Source organism: Trichechus manatus, unplaced genomic scaffold (assembly GCF_000243295.1).
Source record: "Trichechus manatus latirostris isolate Lorelei unplaced genomic scaffold, TriManLat1.0 scaffold00109, whole genome shotgun sequence".
Lineage (NCBI taxonomy): Eukaryota > Metazoa > Chordata > Mammalia > Sirenia > Trichechidae > Trichechus > Trichechus manatus.
In genome coordinates this window covers 8,284,466-8,309,953 of record NW_004444045.1, presented here as the reverse complement: position 1 = coordinate 8,309,953, position 25,488 = coordinate 8,284,466, and the positions used below count along the sequence as shown (strand labels likewise).

General features: G+C 45.8%; 1 long non-coding RNA gene across 1 annotated transcript; it reads left to right on the top strand.

Annotated features, from left to right (window-relative positions):
• The first annotated feature begins 365 nt into the window (after nt 1–365).
• Nucleotides 366–25,488, top strand: LOC111821836 (uncharacterized). Its single transcript, XR_002825172.1, has 3 exons — nt 366–449; nt 24,123–24,274; nt 25,335–25,488. It is a non-coding gene; the product is annotated as an uncharacterized LOC111821836 (long non-coding RNA).

The window sequence follows — 25,488 nt, the reverse complement described above, 5'->3', positions numbered from 1 at the left end:
AGGCAAACTGAGAAGTAGAGGAGAGTTTGCATAAGAGTCTCTCCTCCAATTTCCAGAACCTTCTCTCTCCCCAGGCATCCACCCCATCACTCACCCTTCAAAAACATCAGTTTCATTTGCACCAAAGTATTGGAGGCTTTATGTGTTATCCTTCCTACCAATGTTTGCATTGAATAAAGGAATGGAGGGAGAGGGCAATGCTTAACCCAAAGGAGAAAGACCTTAGAAGGGCCAGGAGACTTCCTGGTGCCTCCCAGATCCCCCCACACCTGTCTATGCTGCTTGTGCTAAGGCCGATTCTGGAAAGCCTCTCCCTCCCCTGTCTTTGACATGTGATAGAGCCCACACTCTCTACTTTGTCCCCAGGCACCATCCACTCGGCTCTGGAGCCATGCCCTGCCTGGCTGAACAGCCCTGGAAGCTGTCATCACGAGTGTGTGTGCGTGCTGGTATGTTGACCCGGGGGCTCAGCAGAAGAAAGGTGTGGGAAGCAGGCAAGAATGCACTAGGCTGGTTTGCATTACCTGCCAGCATGGAAACTGCTCATAAATCACAGAGCACAGCTGAGAGTGCCCAGAACTGGGATGAGAAGGGAGTCGGGAGCTGAGCTCTGGGGTCAGGTCTCAGGCCAGTAGGTAGAAGCTCCAAGCATGCTGCTTTTAGCTCAGGGGACAAAAAGTTACAACTACTTAGCACTGAAATAGTCTGCCTGTGAGGGAGCAAACTCTGTGTTCTTGTAGGTATTCCAGAGGCTGCCTACTCATTCTCAGATACTATGTATTGGGAGGGATCTTTCCAACCTTGTGATTCTCTGAGCTTGTGACTGGATCTCTGGTCTGTAGTTTTAAGACTTGAGGGCATAGGCATTTGCTTCATGTATGCCAGTGGTAGAATGATTGCCTTCCATGAAGGAGACCCAAGTTCGATTCCCGGCCAATGCACCTCATGCATAGCTACCACCCATCTGTCAGTGAGGGCTTGTGTGTTGCTATGTTGCTGAATAGGTTTCAGCAGAGCTTCCAGACTAAGACATACTAGGAAGGAAGGCCTGGTGATGTATTTTCATAAAAATCAGCCAATGAAAAACCCTATGGATCACCACGGTCCAATCCATAAGTGATCATGGGAACGCTGCAGGACTGGGCAATGTACATGGGGTCTCCCTCCATGAGTCAGGGCCTGACTAGGAAAGGGGTGGCTACTAAGGAACTTGGGGCCAAAGAAGGACTTAGTGTACTTGGGAGTTCAAGTTGACGTATTGAAAATCATACCCAGAAAGAAGGAGCACGCAGACAACTACAACACTGCGGCAACCTCGTGCCAGGTTCTGTTCTAATTGCTTTACAAATATTAGCTCCTTTAACTCTCAGCATAATCCTATGAGCGTTATTTCCATTTTACATCACATTTTCATGCTATAATCGGGGAAACTAAGGCATAGATAAGTAGTTGTCCAAGAGCTTCCAGGTAGTAAGTCTGACCCAGAGTCTGTTCTCTTAACTGCTATGCTGCTGTGACCCTATCTGGTGGTGTTTCTGGGAGGCCCGGTTGCAACATCTTAGTCTGGGCATGACTGGAGGAATCTGGGGGACCCCAAATAGGCAAACACAGTGCCCTAGGATGAGCAGACCCTGGGGGGAGTCCCTTTCAGCAGGTATGCCATGTACCTGCAGGAGATGGTGACAGACAGGGTGGTCACCCAGGAAAGTTGTTACCTTCAGGTATGTAGGGGTAAGGCAGTGGACCTCCTGACAGTCAGGGGGCTCATGGTGAGGGAGAATCTGGAAGCTTCAAAGTCCAGGCAGGTCAGTGACTGCAGGGATGTCTGACATGTCCAAGAACTCCAAACCAAAACCAAAACCAAGCCAGTTGCTGTCGAGTTGATTCCTGGAAAATGGGGAGGGAGTTCTGCCAATCCCAGGGGACATGAAATGTCACTGAAATGGGGACTCAGGCCCAGGGACAAGATGAAGGCTGTAACATCAGAACTTGCAAGCAATGCCAAAAACATTCAGGAAGAATGACTTGCTGCTGAGTGCCGGGCCTGGGCTGGGGCCAACTCCGCAGGAGAGGAAGGCTGGCTTCAGAGCCTCAGATCCCCAGACCTGCCACTTTTGATGCTTGTGTGACTAGGACAGCTTAGTAACGTCTCTGACCCTTGATATCCTTATCTAGAAAAGGCGAGTAATGATAACTATCTTGCATGATTATTTGGGGGATCAAGTCAGATAATGTTTGCTGACATAGAGTCTTGCAAGTAAGAGGTGCTCAAAAATATCCTTGGGTTTCTTTCAATTCCTTTTGCCTTGGCTGGGGTTGATTTCAGAGACAAAGGTGGGATTGAGCCTGAAGGTGAGTGTGTTGGGGAGGGGCTGGAGAAGGTAAGAGTCGGGGGACAACAGAGGGGAAGACTGAGAAGATCGAGACATCGAGACTGGGGAGGAAGTTTGTTCTTCCCTCCCCACCCTGGTGTTAGCAAACCCCGACATTGGGCTAGTCAAGTTAGTCAGGAACGACTTTGTGAGACCCTCTGGGTGCTAATCCTGTACCAGGTAACTGAGGACTCTGGAAGGGGAGGCTACTAAGGAATTTGGGGCCAAAGAATGACTTAGTGTACCTGGGATTTCAAGTTGATGTGTTGAAAATCATACCCAGGGCCAGGGAGCAGGCTGGTTTCCACAGCACTGAGAGGTCAACAAAGCTTATCCTCCTCCATCCTATAACCTCTTTCCAGCACGTTCTCTTCTTTCTCTAGGGGCCCATGGGCACCCTTGATCTCCTCTCTGCCAAATGAGAGGATTTGGATAAGAGGATGACTGATGACAATTACACACCTTTTATGGTCTTAAAGATCAAACATTTTATTTTTCTGTTAATCTGAGAATTTATAAGAAGTACTTTTCAAGCTAGAGCGCTAAGTTTAAGGCAGCTACATGAACAGAAAGGACCACAGATTAAGAGTAATGATATATAAGTGTGGTGAGTTCAAGGGATATGATGCTCTAGAGCTGACAGCAGTGCCTCATGTATTAAGCCTAATCTTTATAACATTCCCACTTTGTAGATGAAGATACTGAGGGCCAGAGGGGTTAAATGACTTGTTTGAGGTCACACAGCTGGTTAGTGGTAAAGTTAGGCTCCTAACCAGAATTTTCTGGCTTTAAGTACAAGGTTTTCCAATCTCAGCTCTGATATAAAGTGACTATATGAAGGCATTGCTCATGTCTAAGCCTTAGTCCCCCTATCTGTGAAATGGGGGGGATTGTTCATCTGTCAATAAAATGTTATGGTTTTATTATATGTCTTTCTCTCCCTCTGATCAGAATCAGTGCCCTGTTTGTCCTGGAAATGTTATGTGCTAATCTGACATCCTGGGGTTGACCCATCTGACTTGGAGGGAACGGTTCTGTCCTGGGGATGGGGGTAGGGTGGGGCTTCTCTTGGGGTTGGCTAGTAAATAACTGTCTTGTCCCGCTCCCAATGGGCAAGGGAGGATCACAGAGAAAAATACCCTATTTCCCCCTCTTATGGTAACGTCTTAGGAGCCCTGGTGGCTCAACGTTTAAGCACTTGGCTGCTAACTGAAAGGTTGGCAATTCCAACCCACTGAACGGCTCCACAGGAAGAAGACCTGGTGATCTGCTCCCATAAAGACTACAGCCTAGGAAACTCTATGGGGCAGTTCTACTCTGTTCTATAGGGTTGTTATGAGTCAAAATCGACTCAACAGCACCTAACAACAACAACAACAATTGTTAAGGTCTACCACTGCCAGCCAAGTCCTGGAAGAAGGCACCAAAGAGTGGTCTTGCTGATGCCTCTGGATTCCCTTTTCATGGTGTAGGGTGTAGGGCGTTTTTCAGAATCACAACATTCTTTATTGTAAGGAACTGTAGAGGTCATCCTGTGTCCAGAAAGGCCTTGTTTGGTGGGTAAGTAGTCCAAGCCCTTGCCTTCAGAAGGAAGGACCAGATGACCTAATAAAGTTCCTAATAAAACATGCTGGGCAGATCACCAACCTCCTTCCCCTTTAAAGTCTTGTTGAAAAAGGAATTTCTACAACAGTCCCTTGGTAACACATTACAGTGTTTCACAACCCTCCTAGCCAGGAAGCTGTTCTTAATGTTTAACCTTAATCCCTCGCGCTATAATTTAAGGCCCTTTCCTCTTGTTGAGCGCAAATGGAGAACAGCTGCTCACGCTCATCGTCTGACATCAGCTATTTCTCAAGATGACCCTGTGAGACAGGCCAGGGTCCTTAGACCCAAATATGTATTTATTCCCGCATGTGCCGGCCTCAGACTTGTTGGTTGGTCACGATGAACAGCTGCAAGTTTGTCGGCATGTCCCTGTAGTTGTATGTCTGCTCATGTCTGTATTACACTCCAGACCCCAAGAGGCCAGAGACCCTGTCTGTTTCACTTGCTTTGTGAGGGTCCTTCTACCACGTCCCCAGCATGTGAAAGGCCACGCGGCAGAAGTTGCTTTATGGAGGGGAATGGTTTTGTGGAGGTGGCTTGGAGAGGCTGAGACTTTAAACCTGAGGTGACCAATCAGAGGAAGTGTCCAGATGAAACCATCTTGGCTCCTCCTGCTCCTTGAATGTGGCTCTGTTTCTGGGATATCTTTTCAATCAGCAAAGCTGGGGTTCTTTCATGAGGGAACATGGGCTTCCAGTTGCCCCGATAGGCCAAGTTGAGGGCAGGGGGAAAGCCATGAGGGTTTTGTGATCTCCATCGGCCTTTAGTCCGTTCTGCAAGGAGGCAGAGGTGAATGATAATCAAGCAGTTAACAACCCTCATCATTACTCATCACAATATCAACAACAAGAATGGGAACAACAAAACCCAGAAGGCCTGCTGGCTGACTCATTCCTTTTTCAACTCATATCTTATCTGGCGCTTTCCCTCTTTCTGATCTCTCTTAGTCTACAGTTTAGAGGAACACAGGTAACAATGTTTGGAAGAACAGATGAGTGATGTGAGGGAATTTCAGAGGCCTGGGCCTACCCCTCCACACTCTCCCCCATGTCACCTTTGACAGAATCGCCTCTCTCTGGTTTCAGAGGCCCCAGTCCCCAACCCTGCATTGCCCCTCTCCCAAAGGGCAAGGGAGGATCACAGAGGCTCTGCTGATGTGAGGACTTTAATGGCCCAACCTGTCCCTGGGCACCCCTCCTCGGCTCTTTTCTCCAGGAGGCTGCATTCCAATCCATAAACCTTTTCCTCCGGGGCTTAGGGTCGAGCTGTTCCTGATGTTTATCAGAGGCCTGGATCAAAGCTGTCCAGGTCGTAAATCTCTCCATGGCTTTCAGGCCCCAGGGCAGCTGAAGAGGGTTGACAGCGCTTTGGGCCTCAAAGCAAAAAATATGCTCTACTCCACCCACTCCCATCTCTGCCAAGAAGCTGTCCTCTCAGGAGCCACGGCTGGGCCAGTCCATCTCTGGGAGCTGCTTCTGGAGGCTGAGGAAAGCTTGTTTGTGGTGGAGGAGAGAAAGCAGAGCCTGTTAATGGGGCGCCAAGGGCCAGGGGCACAGGGGTGGCCCCTCTACATGTGTGTGCACGTGTGTGTGTGCCTTCACCTGGGTGGTTGTGAAATGCCATATGGTGCTTTTATAGGTGGATGGATGAGAGTGGGGAAAGGCAGAAACTCAAGGGCCACAGGTGCCCTCAGGAATCGTGAACCTAAGCCCCTTATTTTACAGAAGAAACTGAGGCCCAGAAGGCTGAAGGGCTTGTGCAGGCCCACAGCGAGGGGTCATCATTAGGAAAGCCAGACCGTGAGCTCATTCCCCTCCTCCGTACCCGTAGTAAAGTACTGTGACCTCAGGAGACGTCCATCAGGCTCTGAAACACTCTGAGCCTTAGAAAACCCCTCTCTAGGATTCATAGAGTCAATGCCTCTAGGCTTTTGTAGACACCTCGAGACCGTGTGACTGACATTGTGAAAAATTCAAGGCTTCTGGAGAATGAAATGAAGCCCCAGAGGATCTGGGAAGAGCTAGAAGGGCAGGTGCCGGTGTGTCTCCCCAGATAAGCTTTCTCCATCACAGTGATGGTGGGCTTCTTGGGGCACTATGGTGGAAGGCGGGGATGGAGCAGCAGAAATTTCTCTTGGTGATACTCAGGAGACCTTGAAGCTCCTCTATTTGCCTCAGGATATGTGGAGACTTTGGTGCTGACTTTTTAGCTTTCAAGGATGGGACAGGAGAGACCGTTTAGGCAAACTCTAACCATTCTGTTTCGTCCTTAGGGCTTCCGAAAGAATCAGAAGTGCTAGTGATGGAAGGGGTTATAAAAATAGCCTAGCCTAACCCTCTCATAAGGTGCTTGGGTGGCGCAAACAGTTTGTGCTCAACTATTAACCTAAAGATTGGTGGTTCAAACCCCCTCAGCAGCACTGCGGGAGAAAGGCCTGGTGATCTGCTTTCATAAGATTACAGCCTAACTGATAGAATAATTTGGAAAAGGATAGTGAGAATAGCAGTACAACTGGAAGAATGTAATCAATGTCACTGAATTGTACATGCAGAAACTTTCACAATGGTGTAACTTTGGCTATGTATATTTTCACCAAAAAAAAGGTCCTCAAGGTCGAGAAGGGAGAGGGTTGATGTGCCGTGGGGTTGTTAACCAATGTCATAAAACAATATGTGTAGTGACTGTTTAATGAGAAACTATTTGTTCTGTAAACCTTCATCTAAAGTACAATAAAAAAAATTAAAAAAAAAAATTACAGCCTAAAAAACCTTATGGGGCAGTTCTACTCTGTCACATGGGCCCACGATGAGTCGGAATCACTCCACAGCTACAGGTAACCCTCTCATTTTTTCAGGAGGAAACTGAGGTGCAGAGAGGAGAAGCAACTAGTAGGGGGAGGGGGAGCCATCAGCAGAGAGATTCTGGGGTACAGACAGGGGTCCCTGGGACCTCAAGCCTGAGCTGATTCACAAAACAAATGCACACAGGCACTCCTATCAATAAACTACATATGTGCTTATATAAAACACATAAAAATATATGGCAACTATTTCAGAACAATGCCCCACAAATAAAAGTAGCTTTAAATCCCTCATAAAATGATAAAAGTCTAGTCCTTAACTCCTAGCAGCTCAGCAGGCTCTCAAAGACATCATAGGCAGCTCAAATGTTGACAGTTCAACATCTGCATGTTTAGAGAGAAGGCAGGAAAGTCTAGGGGATGGAGACATGGGCTTTGGAGTCAGAAAGATGTGGGCTCCAGGCCAGGCTTGATGCTTGCTAGCTGTTGACCTTGGGAAAATTACCTAACCGTTTCCTCATTTTTACCTACCTCAGGTTTGAGGAAACCCTGGTGGTGTAGTGGTTAAGAGTTTGGCTGCTAATCAAAAGGTCAGCAGTTTAAATCCACCAGGTGCTCCTTGGAAACCCTGCAGAGCAGTTCTACTCTGTCCTATAGGGTCTCTGTGTGTTGGAATTGACTCGATGGCAATGGGTTTGGTTTTTGTTTTTTTTTTCTTCGTAGTTTGAAAGTGGAGCTCTGGTGGTTCGGTGGTGAAGAGCTCGGCTGCTAACCAAAAGGTCAGTAGTTTGAATCCAGAAGCCATTCTTTGGAAACCCTACGGGGCAGTTCTACACTGTCCTGTAGGGTCACTATGAGTTGGAACTGACTTGATGGCAATAGGTTTGTTTGTTTTTTTGAAGACATAGTATGTGCTCCATAAATGTTCACTTTTAGAGACACCTGGGGATTCTTGGGTCTAAGTCACATTTAAATGGACCTCACGCAAAGAGGGTCTTCCCCCTTGATAGGATGAGGGCATTCTGGGTCTGTTTTTAATTCTAGGAACAAATCACTCACAATGTCAAGTAGGGGATTAGAGGGCTGGGTTCAATTAATTTAGAAGATTTATCCCAGTCATCAGGAAATGGGAGTTTTGGACGTTGCCAGCAGATTGGGTGGCTTTGAGGGCCTTAGCTCTGTTTGGCCAGGCCTGTTCCTGGGCTGAGCTTCAGGCTCCATCCAGAGTCCTTCCGTGGTTTCCAGAATCCTGGCCTGACAGAGGAAAGGGACCATGGGCTGGCATGTCCCAGACTTCTGTGGGCATTAAGATCACTTCTTGGGGAGCTTGCTAGAGGTGCAGATGCTATGACCACACCCCATTGAGTCTTATCTAGCTATGCCCTGGGTGGGGGCTGGGGGGGCCCTGGAAATGACATTTTTAATGGTTGCCCCGGTGGCTCTGAGGACAGGGCCCACCTCAGGCTTATCCAGGCCTTCAATCTTGGGGATTAGTTCTCAGGGGAGGCTGTTGAGTGTCACTCCTCAGTCACCCAAGAGGCTAGCTCATTGGTGGGGCTGGAGCTTCCAGATCTGTTTGGACGCTCACCCTCTCCCTGGCAACCCCCGACCCCTGCCTCCCATATCCACTGCCATCTGGAGGCCTCAGCAACCCCTGCCTTTCAAACCTGAGGCAGAAGGAGTGAAGACAGGCCTGGACCCTGGGGCCATCCCAGGGTGAGTGAGTGAGTGGGGAGGGAGCACGTCTTCTGGGGCTTGCTGTTGGGATGGGCGTGGAGAAGTTATGAACTCCTCTGTGTCTCGCTCCTGTCAGTTTCCAGCATGACATATGCACAACGGTGCCTTTTATAGGTGGGAAATTATAGGTGCTGCCACTTCAAAGGCCTTGGCAACCAGGGCTTGTCTTTGATAGATGACAGTATTATTAATGGTGATTTATTGCTGGGGCCATTTTGACAACAGAAATAACCCGTTTCCCCACCTTCTTGGCCCCCCTCCCCCACACCTTGCTGGCTTTTTCTTTTTGACTCGCCTTTCTTTTTTGGCGGCTGGGGGTTACCTCCCTGGATGAGGAGGCCGGGGCATCTGTTTAACGCACACAGTGAGGTATCTGGCTTATTAACTTGTCACCAGGTGTCATCAAGTTTGGTGAAACGCTGGCAGATTGTAATCCTCAACAGGGAAGTTACCCTGTTATTAAAGCGGCTTGCTTTCTTTCTCTCTCTTTTCTTTTTCTTTCTCTCTCTCCGCCCCCACTCCCTTCCCTGGCTGGGTTTGTTCTCACCTCTGGCCTATTTGCTTGATTAGTCACGAGCAGAAGTCTCCTGCTTTGCTATTATCGCAGAGTAAACCTGGCCTTGGCTAGGCGGAGCTCACGGGAAAGCAGGTGATGCGAGGGCTAACCACCTTGCTGCTTGCTGCATGGAGCTAATGGGGGTCGTGGAGACAATGAGCTGTGTGGTCCAGGCAGCTCCAGGGAGGAGCAGTGAAAACTAGGAGCTGGTGGGGTGGTTGCTGACTCCCAGGCCCCAGTGGCAGCAACAGTGCCAAGAGCAGACAGAGCTAATGGGCGGGGGGGTGGGGGTGGGGGGTGCCCTGGCCTCCAGCTCCTTTGCTGCTTACTCAGGTTTCCCTCCAGAGCTGATCTCCTTCTGCTTTTGACTAGCTGGCTTTTGGAGAAAAGGAAAAAGGAAGGTTGCAGTGGGGGAAGTGGGGGAAGGGAAAGCGAACACCACTTGATCTGAGTTTGAGTCTTGGTTGCCACCGACTTGTTGTTGCCATTCCTCAGTCTGAGACGCGTTTTTTAAATCCATAAAATGGGGATAATACTTCTTGCCCTGTCTGCTTCACGCAGTTTTAGAGAAGATCAAGTTAGATAATGGATCTGAAAGAGCATGGTTAATGGTAAATCACTGTACAAATCTGAGGGATTATTTTAATTTCATATGTGCCATCACAGGGGTGTATTTCCTGTCTAGTTGAGTCTCAAGTTTGTTATCCCAAAGGACTGTAATCATATTGACATTCAGTCTTCTGTTTCTCTTTATATGTTTCATGGTGATGATGACCTTGGTTTGTAAATCTACTTGGGAGGCATTGTTTGACTCATGGTCTGAACAATGGGAATTTTGGGCATGTTCATGAGAAATAGTTGTCGTATGCACAGTTGTCTTAGTCATCTAGTGCTGCTCTAACAGAAATACCACAAGCAGATGGTTTTAACAAAGAGAAGTTTATTTCCTTACAGTAAAGTAGGCTAAAAGTCTAAATTCAGGGTGTCAGCTCCAGGGGAAGGCTTTCTTTCTCCGTCAGCCTTCCCATCAATATTCTTCCGGACTAAGAGCTTCTCTGTGCAAGGACCCTGGGTCCAAAGGACAATCTCTGCTCCTGGCACTGCTTTCTTGGAGGTGTGAGGCCCCCCTGTCTCTCTGCTCCCTTCTCTCGTTTATATCTCAAGAGATTGCCTCAGGACACAATCCAATCTTGTAGACTGAGTCCTGCCTTAACAACTGCCACCCATCCTCCCTCATTAACATCATAGAGACAGGATTGACAACATATAGGAAAATCACACAGCACCAGGAATCATGGCCCAGCCAAAGTGGCACACACATTTTTTGGGGGACATAATTCAATCCATGACATTCCACCCTTTGGTCCCCAAAAAATCACATTCTTGCAACATGGAAAACATATTCACCCCATCATAACATAGCAGAAGTCTTAACTCCAAGTCGAAAATCCAAAAATTCCTCTTCATCTGTGAAATCTAGAATACGAGTTATCTGCTTCCAAAGGTACAATGGCAGAACAGAAACAAGCTAGACATTTCCATTACAAATGGGAGAAACTGGAGGGAAAGAAGGGATAACAGGCACCAAGCAAGTCAGCAGAACACATTACATTAGCCCTCAAGGCTTTGAAAATAATTTTCTGTTCTCTGAGACAATTTACACAATGGCCCTACCCTCCAGATTTTAGTATTGGCCACACTCTCCAAATTCTGAGTGGAGGCCCCTCAGCCCTGGGCTTCAGCTCCACCTTCCAGGCCCACTGGGACAGCAACTCTGCTCCCTTGGCTTTAGGCGCACCATTCTCCCAGTCCATCTGAGTGGCAACTCCACTCTTAGAAACACCAGAGGCCATGGCTCCACCCTTTGAAACCCCTGAGGTCATGGCTGTACCTTTTGAGACTGAGGCAGCTCAGCTTCTTGTGTCCCCTGTCTCTTCAGCTTCTGCTTTTGTTTCCTGTGGCCTCTTGGCCCTCGGGCCTCACGCCCGCATCTGCCCTGCTGGAGCAAGTGTTCCAAAGCTCGGGAGCTCCACCAATAAGTGCCCAGAGGCACCACACTCCACAGAAAGTTGCCTGTGCACAGGCATTCAGCTCTCTTGCTCCGTGGGTCAGCTCCAGCGCCGTCTCACACTGGTCTCCTGGTTCTGCTGCTGTTGGTTCTTTGCCACGGCTGCTCCTCTGTCGCTGCAGGTTCTCTGCCACTGCTGCTTCTCTGCTGTTGCAGGTTCTCTGCTGCTGCTGGTCCTTTGTTGCTGCCACTGCTCTATCCATTCACAGTTTTAAAACCGCTTCCACATTTTAGGTATCTGTTAGAGCAGCACCCCACTCTCGGTACCAAATTCTGTCTTAGTTATCTAGTGCTGCTATAACAGAAATACCACAAGTGAATGGTTTTAACCAAGAGAAGTTTATTTCCTTACAGTAAAGTAGGCTGAAAGTCCAAATTCAGGGTGTCAGCTCCAGGGGAAAGCTTTCTCTCTCTGTCAGCCTTCTCAGCAATGTTCCCCGGGACTAGGAGCTTCTCGGCACAGGAGCCTCGGGTCCAAAGGACATTCTCTGCTCCTGGCACTGCTTTCTTGGTGGTGTGAGGCCCCCCTGTCTCTCTGCTCCCTTCTCTTGTTTATATCTCAAGAGATTGCCTCAGGACACAATCCAATCTTGTAGACTGAGTCCTGCCTTACTAACACAACTGCCACCCATCCTCCCTCATTAACATCATAGAGGCAGGATTGACAACATGTAGGAAAATCACACAGCACCAGGAATCATGGCCCAGCCAAAGTGACACACACATTTTTTGGGGGACATAATCAATCCATGACAACAGTATTAGGTTAAGAATGCATAACTGAATAGGCAGAGACAAAATTGTGAAATAATTGAATCACAGTTTGTCAGATCTTGAAAGGAACTTACCAAGAAAAAAAAAAACAAACCTGTTGCCGTCAAGTCGATTCTGACTCATATGACCCTATGGGACAGAGGAGAACTGTTCCCATAGGGTTTCCAAGACTGTAATCTTTATGAGAACAGACTGCGACATCTTTCTCCCACGGAGCAGCTGGTGGGTTCGAACTGCTGACCTTTCTGTTAGTAGCCAAGCACATAACCACTGCACTACGAGGGCTCCTTGAAAGGATCTTAGCGATCACTTAATTTAATAATTCCATTTTATAGATGTGTAAATTGAGATTCAAAGACGCAGAACAACTGAAGTCCCAGAATGCATTCCAGGCAGAGCTGGGCCTGGAATTCCTGGCTCCAGACTCCCAGGCCAGTGCTTTCTCCCCCAGAGCACTTTGATGGCCTCAACTCCGGCTGCTCCTTTTTTTCCTTTGTAAGAAGACTTCATCTCTCGCTTCAGGTGTCTTCATCAATTAGCTCTCAAGAAAAGACCTGTTAGCAGTCATTTACACCCTAGTATGAATTTAAGTTGATGTGTATTTGTGCATTCTCTCACGTGTATTTGCTTTCGAAGCCTCATCTGCAGTTATGGAGAGCTGGGCTTTGTTCTCTGTCATTAGATTTTCTAGCACTGGTGAGAAGAGAGGCAATGCATTGGTGAGATGGGAACTCAGAATTCTCACCCCCAGAGATTCTACCAGTTGTCTACTCTGTAGGGCTTAAAAATGGAAAACCATAGACAGATTTAAAAATGGGAAGTAGCCAGAGAGAGTGAAGGTGGTCCCTAAACAAACGCCTGCCCCTTCTGTTCTTTTCTGGTTTCCTCTCCCATGGCTGGAGAACCCTAGAAGGCAGACCAGCGTTAAGAACTACATGTTCCGCATGCCTGATGCAGGGAGAGTTTCTTCCACCCCTACTATGTGTCAGGCACTGTACTATGTGCAGGTAATGGGTAAAAGAGTCACCATTCCAACCTCAAGGAGATGAAGTCCAGAGTCAGGGCCACAGGCAAAGGGGAGGAAGAGACCCTCTCTGCTGCAAATGTGCCAGGGCTTTTCCTGCTTTTGCCCATTGAGTGAACACCAAGTTACTTTTTTGTGGGTCACCTTGAATCTTTGGAAGAATGTGATGAGATTTAACGCTGATAAAATAGTTGAGGGAGATTTTGCTGGTTGGAAATGCAAACGGAACTGAAAGGATTTAGAGATGCTCTGAGGTTTTGAACTTGCGAAGAGAGAGAAAGAGGGAGAGGGATGAGAGAGAGAAAAAGTGGAGAGGAAGTGAGGCCCTCTGGGAGTAGAATAATTCTGATTTTTGGTTTGTTGATTGCAATGAAGCAAGGTAATCCCAAGCAAAAGTCCTGCTGACCTTGGAGAAGAGGTCCGGGGCCTGGAGACAAGGTCAGGACAGAGGTGAGGGCAAAAATAGCCATGTAGGACCTCAGCCTAGAGGAGATACAGGTGACACCTGAAACCATGGGAAACCCCATGGGGAGGAGAGCGGCAACACTGTGCCTCCCAGTGGGCAAGTGAAGCCTGGACTGCGATGCTGAGTGGCATTGCAGTCTTCACGTGAGTCCTTGCTCAGTCATATGAGAGTTTGTCGAGGTGACCAGCTGTCCCTGTTGGTCCTGGAGCACAGAGTGGAGCAGAGGATGCGGAAGGACCAAGATAGGACGACTATTCTCAGCCTCCCCCAAGTCCCTGATATGATGTATGGATCTGCTGGCTGTGTGTGGTCCTCATGCTAGCAGAATGGCTCCGTCTCCCTTGGGGCTTTGCCAGGTCAAGGCATGGTCAGGACGTGCATAACTGTTCTCCCTCCTTTGCCTCTAAATTGAGGGAGAGAAGATCTGAGGTTTTCCATCTTTATTGGCAGTTTCAAATGGTTCAACCTAATAGATGTCATTAACGAATTATGTGATCTTGGACAAGTCATCTCATTGTGACTTATCTGAAAAATAGGGGTAACACACTTGCCCTGCTGACATCCTAGGACTGTTGTGAAACAACAGCTAATGAGATAATGGATAGGAGGTATTTTGTAAACTTTCCAGTGATATACACAGGTTAGTTCCTATGAAGATGACTGTTGGATTCTGTTATCTGGAATATTATGAATACTTTCCCCTTCTCTGAGGAAGTGTTAGAGGCAAAATCCTTCTGACCTGGGACTTTCTGGAAGCATCAGATTCCTAGTTTACAGGGCAGGGTGTCCCCTTTCTCCCAAGGATCAAGGAGGTGAAGGAGAATCCTGTTTCCACACCACATCTCCTCCCATCTGAGGAGGGTACTCAGCTCTGGTTCTGTCTGGAAGCACCTTACCTGGCCTCAGGGCCAGCCCTGATCTCAGCCAGGCCTCAGAGATGTCAGACCTGAAAGGCAGCTCACCCGGCCCTGCTGGCTCTTGTTTTGACAGGTATCTCAGCCGGAGCCCAAGATAAGGGAGATATGCAAGCTGAGCTCTTTTCCTCCTTGAATTGATAATTGCTGTGCAGTTGCAGCTCTGTAATTGCTAAATAGAACCTCTTGCCCCACCGTGATAGATTTATGGCTGAAACACCTTATCTGAACTGAGGATATTTCACAGAAGTGTACATGGGTGTGTGTGGGTGGGAAGGGACAAAAGGCAGGGATATTCAGTAGATTTCAGCTCCCTTCTCATTCACCTGAAGTATTATCCAGAAGCTCTTTCTAGATCTGCCAGGACTGACACGTTCATGGATCTTCTCCAGAACCTAGCACAGTGTAGACAATTCATGAAATGTTTGCCTGTGATGATGATAATGGTAATGAAGATTGTGACCTGGGAACGGACTATGTTTTTGACAACAAGTTTAATTTAATTAAGTTCAACAAATATTTTACAAGTGCCCATTCTTGTCCCTGGGTGGTGCAAGTGGTTAACCCACTCAGCTGCTAATTGAAAGGTTGGAGGTTGGAGGTTGGAAGAAAGGCCCTGGTGATTCGCTTCCAAAAAAACCAGCCATTGAAAACACTATGGAGCACAGTTCTACTCTGACATACACATGGGGTCACTATAAGTCAGAATTGACTTGACAGCAACTGATTTGGTTTTATGCTTGTCCAGGGCTAGCAAAGCTATTATAACTTTTTTGTTTTGTTTGGAGGAGGAGGAGGCAGGCATGGAGAATGTAAAGAAAGATGACACAAGCTCTTTTCTCCAGAACCTTGGTCTATTTTGTGGGTCATGCACCAACTGGCTGGGCGGGAGTGGGATGGGGGCAGGAGGGGTTGGGTGGTAGAGCCTAATAGTCCCCATAGTCGAGCCTTAGGAACTGATAGGGTCCTTCCTCTGCCACTTACTAGCTGGGGAATCTTGGATTAATTTTCAATTTTTTGGACTCCTCAGTTTCTTCACATCTAGAATGGGAATATTCCTAGCTCTCAAGTTTGATGTGAAGGTTAAATGATTTGGTATATGAGGTTACTGAGCTCAGTGCTGGGTCAATAGGTCAATAGACAGCAGTTGTCAACATGGCGATGGTGATGAAGATGAAGATAAAGAACTGGGACCTCTTGACAGAGGCAAGCTGGAGATGACAAACAGCCAAATGAATGTTACAAAATCAGGGCTATATGTGTGTATGCTGGTTATATCGTTCATTTGCATTTTAAATTTAAATTTTATTTATTTTTAATAGCTAATATATCCAAGTGGGTTAAAAGTAAAAAACTATAAAGATATATGCAAGAAAGAGGAAAATTGCTCCCATCGTTGTCCCATATCGACCTTGTTCCCCCTTCCCAGAGGCAGCCACTGTCAACAGTTTCTGGAATATTCCTTCAGAGGCTGTCTAGGCACACACCAGCATATAGTAATGATGATGATGATGATGAGGAGGAGGAGGAGGATAAAAACAGCTAGTACTCATTTAGACTTACCATGTGCCAGCACAGTTTTAAGTGCTTTACGTTTTAAGTCATTTAATCCTCATAGCAAGGGCTTATAAGGTAGGTACTAAAATTATCATCACTACTTCTCAGAACACATAGTATATGGTTATGACATTTTTGTTTTATTTTTCTATTTTAAACGTTTACTTAAAGCTTCCCAACTCCAACATATAAGAAAAAGCTCCCAAACAACAACAGTAATTAGGGAAGAGTATGGGCCAGATGCCAGATTCAGAAGCGGAGGACATGGAATGAGGGATCATTGCTGATGTCAGATGGATCCTAGCTGAAAGCAGAGAATACCAGAAAGATGTTTACCTATGTTTTATCTACTATGCAAAGCATTCGACTGTGGGGATCATAACAAATTATGGATAACATTGCAAAGAATGGGAATTCCAGAACCCTTAATTGTGCGCATGTGGAACCTGTACATAGGCACCTGTACATAGGCCAAGAGGCAGCTGTTCAAACAGAACAAGGGGATACTGCATGGTTTAAAATCAGGAAAGGTGTGTGTCAGGGTTGTATCCTTTCACCATACTTTCAATCTGCATGCTGAGCAGATAATCCGAGAAACTGGATTATATGAAGAAGAACGTGACATCAGGATTGGAGGAAGACTCATAAACAACCTGCGATATGCAGATTACACAACCTTGTTGGCTGAAAGTGAGGAGGACTTGAAGCACTTACTACTGATGAAGATCAAAGACTACAGCCTTCAGTATGGATTATACCTCAACATAAAGAAAGCGAAAATCCTCACAACTGGACCAATAAGCAACATCATGATAAATGGAGAAAATATTGAAGTTGTCAAGGATTTCATTTTACTTAGATCCACAATTAACACCCATGGAAGCAGGAGTCAAGAAATCAAACAACGTATTGCATTGGGCAAATCTGCTGCAAAAGACCTCTTTCAAGTGTTAAAAAGGAAAGATGTCACTCTGAGGACTAAGGTGCACCTGGCCCAAGCCAGGGTGTTTTCAATGGCCTTATATGCATGTGAAAGCTGGACAATGAATCCTGAAGCCTGAAGAAGAATTGATGCATTTGAATTATGGTGTTGGTGAAGAATATTGACTATACTGTGGACTGCCAGAAGAATGAACAAATCTGTCTTGGAAGAAGTACAGCCAGAATGCTCCTTAGAAGCGAGGATGATGAGACTTCATCTCATGTACTTTGGACATGTTATCGGGAGGGACCAGTCCCTTGAGAAGGACATCATGCTTAGTAAAGTAGAGGGTGATTGAAAAAGAAGAAGACCCTAAATGAGATGGACTGACATAGTGGTTGCAACAGTGGGCTCAAACATAGCAAAGATTGTGAGGATGGCACAGGACTGGGTGGTGTTTCATTTTGCTGTTCATAGGGTCGCTATGAGTTGGAATTGACTTGACGGCACCTAACAACAACATGGGCCATGGTCATTTTGGGAGACTTCATAAAGGAAGAGGGCTGTGAAGGATGGGGGAAGAATATAGATTGTAGTATCTGGCATCTACAGAACATTTCACGAAAGTTTTGCACATCTTTTTCCATTTCCCCCACAACACAACAGGGTGAGGTAGGTATCACTATCTCTGTTTTTACAGATGAGAACAGTAGGGCTCAGAGGAGCTAAGGGACTTGCCCCAAGTCTCACAAATATTAAGCTTGCGCATACACCCTTGAAAGTCCTGACTCTTAGCCCAGCACTTTTTTTGTGTTTTTATTGTGCTTTAAATGAAAGTTTACAGTTCAAGTTAGTTTCTCATACAAAACTTTATACACACACTGCTATGTGACCCTAGTTGCACTCCCCATACTGTGACAGCACACTCCTCCTTTCCACCTCGGATTTCCCTTGTCCATTCAACCAGCTCCTGTCCCTTTCTGCCTTCTCGTCTCACCTCTGGGCAGGAGCTGCCCGTTTAGACTCATGTATCTACTTGAGCTAAGAAGCACACTCTTCACGAGTATCATTTTATGTCTTATAGTCCAGTTTAATCTTTGTCCGAAGAGTTGGCTTCGGGAATGGTTTTGGTTTTGGGCTAACAGAGAGTCTGGGGGCCATGTCTTCTGGGGTACCTCCAGTCTCAGTCAGACCGTAAAGTCTCGTCTTTTACTAGAATTTGAGTTCTGCACCCAACTTTTCTCCTGCCCCATCGGGGACTGTCTGTTGTGTTCCCTGTCAGGGCAGTCATTGGTGGTAGGCGGGCACCATCTAGTTCTTTTGGTCTCAGGCTGATGGAGTCTCTGGTTTATGTGACCCTTTTGTCTCTTGTTAGCCCAGCACTTTTGCCAATGAAAACTAGTACAGGTAGGGCAAAAATGTGAGCAAATGTGAGAGAGTGAGAGAGAGCAAGGGAGCAATGAAGAGACCAGACTGTTGAGCTGGAGTTCAAGGGCGGAGGGTGGGAGAGATTACAATGGGGAGAGTAGGACTCCATGGCTCTCCTCTTTAGCTTTAACCCTCTGGCAAGGAGAGGCTCCAAGTAGAGATGCCAAACACACTCTGGTCTCTTCTCCTTGAGTGTCCCCATCAAGACTCAACAGGGAACAAAGCAGTGGTGGAAGTGGGCTCTTATACATACTTTTCAGATGGGCCCTAAACATTTTGGGACCTCCTTTGGAGGACAGAGGAGTGGTCCTCCTCTGTTTGGGAAGGCTAGAGAGGAAGGGATACACTAGGGGTCAGAACTGAACAGCAACCTTATTAGTCCGATCTGGTTATCCACCCCCAGTGACAGATAGGATGGCCCAAGATGCACGTGTAGAAGTCTTCATTTCAATGGATATTTATTAAAGCTTGTTATAGATCCGTTCCTTCTTTGAAAAAAATGTTTGCTTAGCCTTGGAGATACAATGGTGAGCAATTCAGATCATATAATTAAACATATCAAAAAGTGCCATAATGAAAGGTGAACAGGTGTTATATGTGCACATTGGCAGGACCATCAACCCCCATCTAGCAGGTCAGCAAAGTTTGCTCAGAGGAAGCCATATGGAAACTGTGATCTGAAGGTTGAATGGAGGCGGTATTGGTCAGGGGAAGGCAGTGCAAGAGTCTTCTAAGCAGAGGGAGGCCTGGGGTGAGAAGAATCATATTTCAGGAACTGAAAGAAGTTTATCATAGCTGGAGTATAGGGTGCAAAGGGAAGGGGCACAGAGCCTGGTAATCACAGAGCAGGTGCTCAATAATTATTTGTAGAATGAATGAAGGAGATGTGGCTGGAAAAGTAGGTAGGTGGCAGCTTGTGCAGGGCCTTGTAGGCCATGTTAAGGTCTTTGACTTTGTTTGAAGGGCACTATAGGAAGTTGGTCTACACCCTTGTATGATTTCCTCTAGTCGTGCTTGGTGATCCCAATGTAGCCACAGTGGGCTTGGGCAGTTGGGTTCCTCTGGCTTGGAATTTGGCCAGGTGAGTGTGATGCAAGGACCTTGGATAAAGCAAGGTAAGCATGTTTGCAAGAGAGAAACTGAAGTGATGACCTGCGGAATCTGGGCTGAGCAAGAAGAAATTGAAGACAGGAGGGGGCTAACGGTTCCAGAAGACATGGGCTCTGGTCCCAGCTGTGCTGATACTTACTCGTGTGATCTTGCACAGGTCACAATGTCTCTAGATTTCCTTATCTGTAAAATGAGAATGATAATAGCCTTGAGTACCTCCTAGGATTGTAGTGAGGCTCAAATTAGATGATGTAAGGACAAATTCTTTGAAGATGAAGTTCTCAGGCAGATGTACCTTACCTGGGGAGAGACTCTGGATGGATCCCAGGAGTCCATCTCCTTCCTCATGATGCCTCACACCGAGACTTGAAGGCAGTGTAGATGAGCCACCCTCTCCTCACCGTACGGCCTATGTTTCTCTCCACTCCAGCTTCTAGGTCCACCCCACACCCCAGCCCCTACCCCATTGCCCCACTAGGAGGTTGTGTGTGAAGGGCTCACTCTTGTATGGAGACAGAGGCTCTGACTTGCTGGGCAAGTTGAGAGCTGCCTTTCCCTTATGCCCTTGGCACTGAGAAAGCTCTTCTAGAAGTATGAGAAGTGTCCAGATTCTTATCTGGGGAAAATAATCTGCTTGTGAACACTGAGGAGAGATGAGCTGTCTCAGGTTCCTGCTTGGGACCTGCTAGGCCAAGGCAGCCAGGAGACAGACCTGGGTAGAGGGTGGAACCTCTGATCCCTGCCTGGCCTTCTCCTTGCCCCGAACCCCTGTGAAGTGAGTGATAGAGGTTTATCAAGATGTGATAATAGAGACCAGAGTCTTTGGTCCTAGAGCTTGTGGAGCAAAAAGGAGAGCTTGCTGGGTGCTTTCCCTTGGAATTGGTAATGCATTTCCTTTCCTGTTACACTTGTAGCTACCCTGCCACCTTCAGAAGATTCTGGTCCAAATACTCTGGAAGCTGACAGGCGTCTCAACAATGCCAGTGCATATGAATATTTTGCTCTCTTCCACTTGGGTTTGCCTTTGCCAGTATAAACTGTTGGGGTTTTCCTTAATGCCCTCTTTTCTTTCTCTCTCTTTCTTTAACCCAGAAGGAGGAACTGGCAACTGATGATAGTCATGGGAATGGAAAAGCAGAAGGAGGAAGGAAACCTAATTTATTTGAGCATCTACGATGCTCCAGTTCCAGATGAATTTTGATCAGTTCAAGCAAAATTATGAGGAAGAGTCATTGTCTTAGAATCTGAAAACATCTGAGCTCTAAGGAAGTTAGAAACCATCTGGTGTAATCTTATCCAAGGTCACAGAGTTTGCTTTTTTTTTTTTTTTTCTTGCTAGAAAGGCATTACTCCTATAATAATTCTCCTTCATAGGCAAAATTTTTTTAAATAGCATTTTATTTTTGTTGTTGTTGAGAATATACATGGCAGAATATACATCAGTTCAACAATTTGTGCATGTACAATTCACTGACGTTGATTAATTCTTCTAGTTGTATAACCATGCTCAACCTCCTTTTCTGAGTTGTTCCTCCTCCATTAACATAAACTCACTGCCCCATAAGTTTCCTATCTAATCTTCTGAGTTCCTGTTGTCATTCTGAGCCCATATGTTGTTGTTGTTAAGTGCCATTGAGTCTGTTCTGTCTCATAGTGACTCTGTGTACAACAGAATGAAACACTGCCCAGTCCTGCACCATCCTCACAGTCTTTGCTATGTTTGAGCCTATTGTTGCAGCCACTGTGTCAATCCATCTCATTGAGGGTCTTCCTCTTTTTCAATCACCCTGTACTTTACCAAGCATGATGTCCTTCTCCAGGGACTAGTCCCTCCTGATAACATGTCCAAAGTATATGAGACAAAGTCTTGCCAGCCTCACTTGTAAGGAGCATTCTGGCTGTCCTTCTTCCAAGACAGATTATTCATTCTTATGGCAGTCCACAGTATATTCAATATTCTTTGCCAACACCATAATTCAAAAGCATCAATTCTTCGGTCTTGCTTATTCATTGTGTAGCTTTCACATGCATATGAGGCCATTGAAAACACCCTGGCTAGGGTCAGGCGCACCTTAGTTCTCAAAGTGACATCTTTGCTTTTTAACACTTGAAGGAGGTCTTTTGCAGCAGATTTGCCCAACACAGTACGTTGTTTGATTTCTTGATTGCTGCTTCCATGGGCGTTGACTGTGGATCCAAGTAAAGTGAAATCCTTGACAACTTCAATATTTTCTCCATTTATCACAATGTTGCTTATTGGTCCAGTTGTGAGGTGCTTCAAGGCCTCTTCACTTTCAGCAAGCAAGGATGTGTCATCTGCATAGCACAGGTTGTTAATGAGTCTTCTCCAATCCCGATGCCACGTTATTCTTCATATAGTCCAGTTTCTCAGATTATTTGCTCAGCATACATATTGAATAAGTATGGTGAAATGATATAACCCTGACACATGCCTTTACTGATTTTTAACCACACAGTATCCCCTTGTTCTGTTTGAATGACTGCCCTTTGGCCTATGTACAGGTTCCACATGAGCACAATTAAGTGTTCTGGAATTCCCATTCTTTGCAATGTTATCCATAATTTGTTATGAGCCCCACAGTTGAATGCTTTTGCATAGTTAATAAAATACAGGTAAACATCTTTCTAGTATTCTCTGCTTTCAGCCGAGATCCTTCTGACATCAGCAATGATATCTCTCATTCCATGTCCCCTTCTGATTCTGGCTTGAATTTCTGGCACTTCTCTGTCGATGTACTGCTACAATCACTTGTGAATGATCTTCAGCAAAATTTTACTTGTGTGTGATATTAACAATATTGTTCGATAATATCTGCATTCTGCTATAACACCTTTCTTTGGAATGGACACAAATATGGATCTCTTCCAGTCAGTTGGCCATGTAGCTGTCTTCCAAATTTCTTGGCATAGACAAGTGAGCACCTCCAGTGTTGCATCCCTTTGTTGAAACATCTCAACTGGTATTCCATCAATTCCTGGAGCCTTGTTTTTTGCCAATGCCTTCAGTGCAGTTTGGACTTCTTCCTTCAGTACTCTCCATTCTTGATCATATGCTGCCTCCTGAGATGGCTGAACATCAAACAATTCTTTTTGGTACAATGACTGTGTATTCCTTCCATCTTCTTTTGATATTTCTTGTATCGTTCAATATTTTGCCCATAGAATCCTTCAATAGTGCAACTCGAGGCTTGAATTTTTTCTTCACTTCTTTCAACTTGAGAAGTGCTGAGCTTGTTCTTCCCTTTTGATTTTCTAACTCCTGGTCTTTGCATATTTCATTATAATACTTTATTTTGTCTCCTCGAACCACCCTTTGAAATCTTCTGTTCCGCTCTTTTACTTCATCGTTTCTTCCATTCGCTGTAGCTACTCTACATTCAAGAGCAAGTTTTAGAGTCTCTTTCGACATACATTTTCGTCTTTTCTTTCTTTCCTGTCTTTTTAATGACCTTTGTCTTTCTTCATGTATTATGTCCTTGATGCCATCCCATCTGTATGATCCCATATAGATATTTCTTAAAAGAGTACAATGCTTAAGGCAGACGTTTTACTAGTTAAGCTAAACTATTGTTTGGTTTTGAGTAGACTTTAGGGGATATTTTTGGTTTAAGGTTTAAAGATTATCTCAGGGAAATAGTTTCAGGGCTCTACCCAGCCTCCATGGCTCCAGAAAGTCCATGAGAATTTGAAATTCTGTTAGGCAAAAATGTTTTATGATGCATCTGCCTCTCTTGCCAGGGGGGTGACTGTCTCCAAAAACTCATGGAACACAAGGAGAAAGGGCCCTCGGCACCCTAGTCCAGCCTTCTCCTTTTGCAACAGTCACTGTGGGACTTGCCCTCTCCAGCACCCATTTTCCCAACTCCCTCATGCTGTACATCCTGCTCCAAATTCCAGAGCTTGTCACTGCCAGCTTTCTCTGCTGTTACCAGGATCGCTCTTTCTTCTCTGATCACCTCATATTGAGGTTGAGGAGGAACAAAGGCTTTCCTGGAAATGTGGGGGCTGCCATTGCTATGTGGGTTCAGGGTCTTGTGTGGAGAGGCCGTGGAGAGACAAAATTCCTCTCGCTTATCCATTTCTCCTCAGTTAGTAGAAAGCTCCAAACCCAGCAGCTCACAGGTGAACAGTACAGCATTTACACATTTGTGTTCACTTTTCCTCAGGTTTTTTAAAATTACAAATACAATAATGTGTTTTGTAGAAAAATTAGAAAATACAAGATAAATCAAAAGAATAATAATAAAAAAACTATTCATTCTAACACTGTCAACACTAAATGTATATCTTTCCGGACTTGTCTTTGTGTGTATGTGTGTGTGTTTTCAAAAATGAAATCCTGTTGTACATCATGGTTTGTAATCTGGTTTTTAAATCAACAGTATATCATACTATCTTTCCATGTTGACCTAAATTCATCTCCATCACCATTTTTTAGTTATGACTCTCTGCTGTAGAGACCCCTTATCGTGTGAGAAGGGGAAGGGTTTCCTGGGAAATGGCGTCTCTGGTGTCTGGTGTGTATTCTCAGGTATCTCACAGGGGCAGATGAGGTTTAGAAAGGACACTGGATGTGGAGTCAGGCCAGGAGTCCAGTTGTGGCTCTGCCATTTACAAGCAGTAGGGCCTGGGGAAAATCACTTACCATTTCCAGGCCTCCATAAAGGATTAATGGCAAACTGTAAATAAAAGAGCTTTGTAAATGGGCAGCAATTATTAATACAAGTTCATGGATGAGCCAAAGGTATTTTGTTGTTTTTTTCAGGGAAAATGCAATGTCTCGAGGTTCACAAAGCATCATGAACAGATGAACATTTGAGCTGTAGGAAGGAAGAGAGTTTGAGAAAGAAAAAAAACATGCTTTAGTTTTGAGCAATGATTTGGACTTTGAGAACAGACTTCCTGATCAACGAAAAGGTGAGTAAGCTTGGTTTGGAAGGAGAGAAGAAAGAGATGACTTTTTGGGAAGCCAGAAACAAGGGTTCCTAATAAATAGCAACAGTGATGATGATAATAATATTAACCACCACCATAACAACAACAGTAACACATAGCGCATTTACTACGTGTCATGTGTCAGACATACTCAGTTAATCTGTTGAACAGTCTTTTGAGATAGATACAATTATTATCCCATTTTATAGTTGAAGACACTGAGGCACAGAAAGATTACATAATTTGCCATCGTTCACACAGCTGGTAAGTGGTAGAGCTAGGATCCGAGCCTAAGGCCGTCTGTTTCCCTAGCTTGAACATGTCTTGGGCCATGTAGGTGCGGCTGGAGAAAGACAGAGGGCTAGATGGATGGAATTTGAAGAAACAAGTGTTGTATCTATTTGTCTATTTGGAAGCAGGAGCTCTGGTGGTACAGTGGACAAGAGCTCAGCTGCTAACCAAAAGGTCAGCAGTTTGAATCTACCAGCTGCTTCTTGGAAACCCTACGGGGCAGTCCTACTCTGTCCTGTAGGGTCGCTATGAATTGGAATTGATGGCAACAGGCTTGTTTTTTGTTTATTTGGAAGCCAGCTGCAGTGAGTACTTTCACTTACACTCAAGAAGACTGTCCAGAAAGCCTTTTGTTGTTGTGACGACTTTGGAAGTGGAGGGGTGTTATGGATTGAATTGTGTCCCCCCTCCCCTCAGTTTGGAAATAGTTTTCTTTGTTATGTTAATGAGGCCATGTCAGTGCAGGATGTGTCCTAAACCTAATCATTTCTGAGCTGTAAAGAGCAGTATAGACACAGAGACAAGAAGCACATATGGGGGAAGATAGAAGCCACTTGATCACCCAGGAAAGGGGGAATGCCATGTCAGGATTATAGAAGCTGAAAGAGACAAGGACCTTCCCTCAGAGCCCACAGAGAGAGCCTTCCCCTAGAGCCAGTGCCCTGAGTTTGGACTTCCAGCCGCCTGAACCTTGAGAAAATAAATTTATGTTCTTTAAGGCCACCTACTTGTGATATTTCTGTTCCAGCAGCACCAGGAGACTAAGAAAAGGGATAAGGAAGTAAGGCAGACGACTGTGTTCAGGCCATTATTTCTTTAGAGCCCCATGGAGGCGACCAGCGGGAAGGACCTGTCTGCTAGGCTGCTGAGCCATGAGATTCTTCACCGTCAGCCTCCACGATGAG